The following is a 6,161-nucleotide window of genomic DNA, read 5'->3' as shown; positions in this document are numbered from 1 at the left end:
CACTCGCATTAAGCGAGTCTACAAGGATCTCTCGCGTCGACGTGAACAGTGTCGGGCCGGTCGACTTAGTGCGCGCGGATTCAAAAATCAAGAATCTCTCGCGTCGATGTGAATAGTGTCGGGCCGGCCGATTTAGTGCGCGCGGATTCAAAAAATCAAGAATAAACGGGGCGTCCCCTGGGATCGTCAAACCCTAGTCTACAGGTTTCTCACCAGCACAACTAACCACTCCACCAACTTCATGTTACTGGTTAGTAGTAGGATCGAGATCTACTAGAGGCGACAGACCCGGTCCTCTCCATTTTTTTCTTTTACTTTTTTCATTTCTTTTGTTTCATTTCTTTTTTCTTCTCCATTTTTTTCATTCCTTTTTAATACCTATTCAACATTTTTTCTTTTTCTTTTTTCATTTATTTTATTTAATATTTTTCAAATTCTTATTTAATATTTTTAAATACTTGTTCAACATTTTTCATACACTCATTCAAATTCTTATTTAATATTTTCAAATACTTGTTCAACATTTTTCTTATACTCATTCAACATTTTTAATACCTATTCAACATTTTTTAAATACTTGTTTAACATTTTTAATACTTATTCAACATTTTCAAATACATATTCAATATTTTTCAAATTATTTTTTCAACATTTTTAATACTTATTTTAAAAAATCTAATGTATTTTTGAATGGTGTTTTTGTAATATATATATATATATAATATTTTAAATTATAAAGAAAACTACAAAAATAACAAAAAAAATGAGAACAGAAAACTGGAAAACAAAAACTGGCCGTGGCTCCCGCGCGGCTGGGCCGGCCCGTCTGTGGCTCGCCCCGACGCGAGCGCATCCACACAAAGCGCACGTTTAGTTTGTGCTGAGTCTTGGACCAACCAGATCTCAACACGTATGAGGATTGAGGACCAGTGTCCCCCATTTTCCAAACATCCGCACTCCAATTTGCGTTGGACAATCCAATCCCAAGCTCAGCAAAGGCTCCAAGCAGTTGGAGCTTCGGAGGCGTCGGCGCCCGAAATCAGTGGATACCAACCGGAAGTCTTCCCTTCTCCCCCCAGCCCTTGCCCGGAGCGCGGCCGACCAGATCGGCGGCCCTCGAGGGCGCCGGAGGTGATCACTACTGATTTATAGTTCGGTCTATTTCTGTTTCTTCGTCTTCATCTTAATCTCGTTGTACATCTTGACATGGAGTTAGTCACCGTAGAGCGTCAAACTTACGATTTTGTGAATCTGCACAAGTGCTACAGTACCAATTAGTATTTCAGCGAAGTTCATCCGGGAAATTAGACGAGGTCCAGTCGAAAACGGAAATTTCACCAGACCTCCGCCCGTGACCATAGTTTCTAGGGAGGATTTCCACCTTCTCTGGCCTTTATCGGCGCATCGTTGTAGCCGTGTAGGTTCTTATTGATTCAGATACACATATGCTGCATCAGCAAGAGGCAGGCAGCGTCAGAACTCAGAACTAACTGTCAAGTTTTACTTTTGCTTGTGTTGGTAGGCTAAACTGCTATTGTTACAGAAATTAACTATGCTTTTATCTTTCTCCATTGTCATGTCTTAGGATTGGGGAGAAAAGATTGCAGGAAGAGACCACAAACATGTGCTGCTGCTTGCTCAATAACTGACAAGGGTAATCTTTGTGCTGTGCCTCCTTCGTTCCACACGTGTCAATTTCAGACCCCAACCCAAGAAGAAACAGAAATAAAGAAAGAAAACAGAGAAATGGAGTGGAGCTTCTCTGCTATGCCTCCTTGGTTGATCGCTTCATCTCCAGACTCCAAGTGCCTGAGCACTGAGCAATGACATGACTTCTTGAGTGGAGGCTAACAGAGGAAAGGCCATGGAAGCCGCGGCGGTGAGCGTGTCACACGGAGCCATAGGCTCCCTGCTTGGGAAGCTCGGCGATTTGCTCACCGGCGAGTACAACCTGCTCAAAAAAGCAAAGGGCGAGATCATGTTCCTTAAAGCCGAGCTCGAGAGCATGCGTGTGTTCCTAGAGAGGATGTCGGACGCGGAGGAGGAGGAGGCTGACAAACAAGAAAAGTGCTGGGCTGAGGTGGTCCGTGATCTGTCTTACGACATCGAGGACAATGTCGACGACTTCATGCTCCGGGTGGAATGCGAGTCAAACAGCAAGCCACATGGCTTCAAGGGGTTCATTGAAAGGAGCATGAACTTGCTGACGACAATCAGCAGCTAAAGGTGCTCTCTGTTGTGGGATTTGGAGGCCTTGGTAAGACTACACTTGCAAATGCGATTTATCGAAAACTAGAGGGGCAGTTCCAGTGCCAGGCTTTTGTTTCTGTGTCCCAAAAACCTAATATAAGGAAGATTCTTAGAAACATGCTCTCTCAAGCTGGCTACATGGTCCTGGATCAAACTAATATGGAATCATGGGATGAGGATCAGCTGATCAGGACACTTCGAAGATTTCTTGCAGACAAGAGGTACTCAATTTGGAAATGACTTTACTCCGAAGTAACCTATATATAGTGCTCGGTTTATTTTTGTGGGAAGATATTGTTTTAGCTTGCTGATATGCTGTTGTAGAAATTCCTGTGGCTGTGGTTAAGAAACTTACATCTTAGACCCTCTTGATGGGCATTTTATTAGTGAAATTAGTTAAGCCATTAAGTTCCCTGAAACCTCTATAATCATGTAATTAGTTCCACATTTGATTTTTTTTGTTGGTCACTGAAAAACATCACAAAATTTACACTAGTTTGGAGAATTAAACACTAGTTTGAGGAATTAAACACTAGTTTGCAAGTCAGAGTTCTTACAATTAATTTTCATATATTTCTCGAAGTCAAATGAACATCGCAATTTTACAAGTGCCTGCATAAGTTTTTAAAAAAAAGAGGCAACACCTGCATATGGTTCTGTTTTGAAGCATTTACTCAATGATTCACAGAAAAACAAGGCAGCGTGAGCCGTGAGCTACCATTTATTCTATTCTAAAACCAAATGGCCCATTTTGGCACCACTAAGGCTGAAATATCACTCTTGTAAGGATCATCAAGTATATGCAGATTGCAGTTTTGGAAAACTAAAAGGTAGAGGTTTTCTTTGGTGTGTTTTAGCCTTTTGAAGTTTATACTTGCAGAAAATGAGGACGCTTATTATGCTCCATATAATATAACCTTTTTGGCAGGTACTTTATTGTAATTGACGACATATGGGATGCAACAACGTGGAGTATTATTAGGTGCGCTCTGCCAGAAAACATGAACGGCAGCAGAGTAATAACAACTACACGAATTGTGACTGTGGCTACAGCGTGCTGCTCCAATAGCTATGATTATCTTTATAAGATGAAATTACTTAGTGATGAAGAGTCAAGAAAGTTATTTTTCAGAAGGGTTTTTGGTTCAGAGGATGGTTGTCCTACGTATTTGGAAGACGTTTCGGCTGAAATTCTAACAAGATGTGGTGGCTTGCCACTCGCAATTATCAGTATATCCAGCCTTTTAGCCAGTCAACCAAAGATGCTGAAGGGGCAATGGGAGGACATATTGAATTCTTTGGGCTCCAACTTTGAAGTGCATCCCACATTGGACGGAATGAGAAAAATACTAAACCTTAGCTACACAAATCTTCCTCATTATTTGAAGACATGTATGCTGTATTTGGGTATATATCCAGAGGATTATACAATCAACAAGAATGATTTGGTCAGGCAATGGTTAGCCCAAGGTTTTACAAGTATATCACACGTGCGGGATCCAGAGGCTGTTGCAGAGGGCTATTTCAATGAACTTGTCAACAGGAGCATTGTTCAACCGGTAGATACAGATCATAATGATGAGGTGTTGTCTTGCAAAGTGCATGATATGATGCTTGATCTTATTATGCACAAGTGTAGAGAAGAGAATTTTATCACTGCAGTAGACGACTTACAAGCCGTGATTGGACTGCAAGGCAATGTCCGTCGACTCTCCCTCTGCTTGGATGGTGTGATAGATGGCACTACATTGGGAGCAACCCAGCTCTCACAAGTAAGAGCGCTAGCAAGATTTGGTATCTCCACATATACGCCGCCTCTATCAGAGTTTAAGCATCTCCGAATCTTAACTCTTGAATTTCCAACTAGGCTTGTGACACTTGACCTCACAGGAATGTGTCATTTGTTCCTGTTGAGGTACCTAAAAGTTGTAGCAGCTTACGGTGAAATAGTGCTACCAAGGAAAATTCAGAGACTGGAGCAATTAGAGACGCTTGAATTAAGAACTTACGAATATAGCGTGGTTCAAGTTCCATCAGATATTGTTCATCTGCGCCAGTTATTGCACCTGATCGTTCCTATCGGGATAAGTTTGCCCTCTAGGATTGGCAGCATGAAATCCCTACGGACACTGCGAGGCTTCGACTTGGGAATGAACTCAGTAGAAAACATCAGAGACCTCGGAGGTCTGACCAATCTGAAGGACCTTGAAATATGTCGTGTCTACCGGAAGCAATTGGATGAGACAGAAGCAGCAAAACTTATGAATATTTTGAGATTCTCCCTAGAAAAACTTTGCAACCTCAGATACCTGTGTATGGAATCTTATCTCCCCAGCGCATGCTCGGATGCATTGGGTTCACTATCCGCTTCTCCCCGCCTTCTTCGCAGACTCCATTTACGGGGTTGCATGCTATCGAGGGTTCCCGAGTGGATTCATGAGCTCCATAACCTCTACGACCTTGCGCTAGGGGTTAAGGAGCTGTTGGATGATGGTGTTGGAATCATTGCACAGTTGCACTCCCTCATCCACCTGCATTTGTACATCTTTGGAACTCCTAAAGAGAGGGTCACCATCTGCGAACAGGATTCCTTGCTCTCAAGCATTTCCAAGTCACCTGCCGTTGGACATCATACCTGGCGTTCGAGGCAGGGGCAATGCCCAAGCTCCAGAGGCTCGAGGTCGGATTCAATGCGCGCGGATGGGAGCAACACGGTGCTGCTTTTGTCGGCATCGAGCACTTGTCAGGCCTCAAGGAAGTCTCCGTACGCATTGGGGGATATGGCGCCGAGGAATCGAGTGCAAGAGCTGCGCAGTCTGTGCTTAGGGATGCCATTGGCATACACCCGAATTGTCCTAGAGCTAACATCAAGTGTGACGAGAACATGAGTTTCACTTTTGATGACTAGAAGAAGGAGGAGGTTGTGAGCTCTAGCACTTGAAGTCCAAATGCTGGTAAGGACCACCCAATGAGGCGGCAACTAATAACCCTAACACCACCACTCTCTCGTTGATTTTTAATAATCTCTTATGCTTGCGCCCTTTATTCCCTACAAGTTTTATTTCGTGTCATGCCTGAAATGTGAAACTCTTTCCACATTTCTGCATGAATCGAAGATTTTCATGTGAAGTTCATGCAAAAATAATAATTCAAACATGCTCTTAATCCTGGTGTGTTTGATTGTTGTCAACAGGATTTCTGTCTCAAGCTGGACTGATGAACTCTTCACTAGGAAATGTGGAAGGCGGGGGGGCTCTGTATACACCGGTACATCTACGTGCTTCATCGTCAAAAGATTGTGCTGCCACCATTTACCATATTTCTGTTAAGAACCTATTTTTTAAGACCTGTTGTACGCACTGTTCCTAGATTGAATCACCTGTGAAATTTATTCTGCTTGCTAGGTGTGAGCTTGAGTTGTGTGCTTGTGTATAATCGAACGATGAATTGGTGAAAAAGTGATATGTGTATGAAATTTCGAAACGTTCAGCTGTTATATGTAAATCAGTGTGTGTGTTCATGGGAAAGCTTATCCATGTGTCGATCTCACTCGGCTTCTTCCATCGATCAGATGTGCAGATTTCACATGTTTCCATTTTAGTCTTTGCAACATCTGAATGAAAACTGCAGGCTGTTGGTGCCAGAAAGAAATGGTTTCAGTTTTTATCTTGTTCTTGTTGGTGAATGCGCAGCTGTTTATACTGATGTGTGCTGTTATTATTTGAGGTATCCCTTGCCTGATGCACTGATGCTACAGCCTTATGTGGTGCTGGTTAGTTTTTGCTGGTCACCGGCTCACCACCGGCCTCGCTGACAAACGCCCATCACCGGGCCAGTGGTCACTGATAGGCGGTGACAGTGCCATCTTGAATCCTAGGTAGTTTTTGAAAAAGGATGTTTGATTACACATC

At 42.9% G+C, this 6,161-nt stretch overlaps 1 pseudogene; it reads left to right on the top strand.

Annotated features, from left to right (window-relative positions):
* The first annotated feature begins 910 nt into the window (after nt 1-910).
* On the top strand, nt 911-5,746 carry LOC123143216 (disease resistance protein RGA5-like; annotated as a pseudogene).
* Nucleotides 5,747-6,161: the final 415 nt, after the last annotated feature.

Source organism: Triticum aestivum, chromosome 6D, assembly GCF_018294505.1.
Source record: "Triticum aestivum cultivar Chinese Spring chromosome 6D, IWGSC CS RefSeq v2.1, whole genome shotgun sequence".
NCBI lineage: Eukaryota > Viridiplantae > Streptophyta > Magnoliopsida > Poales > Poaceae > Triticum > Triticum aestivum.
This window is presented reverse-complemented; position numbering and strand designations above follow the sequence as displayed.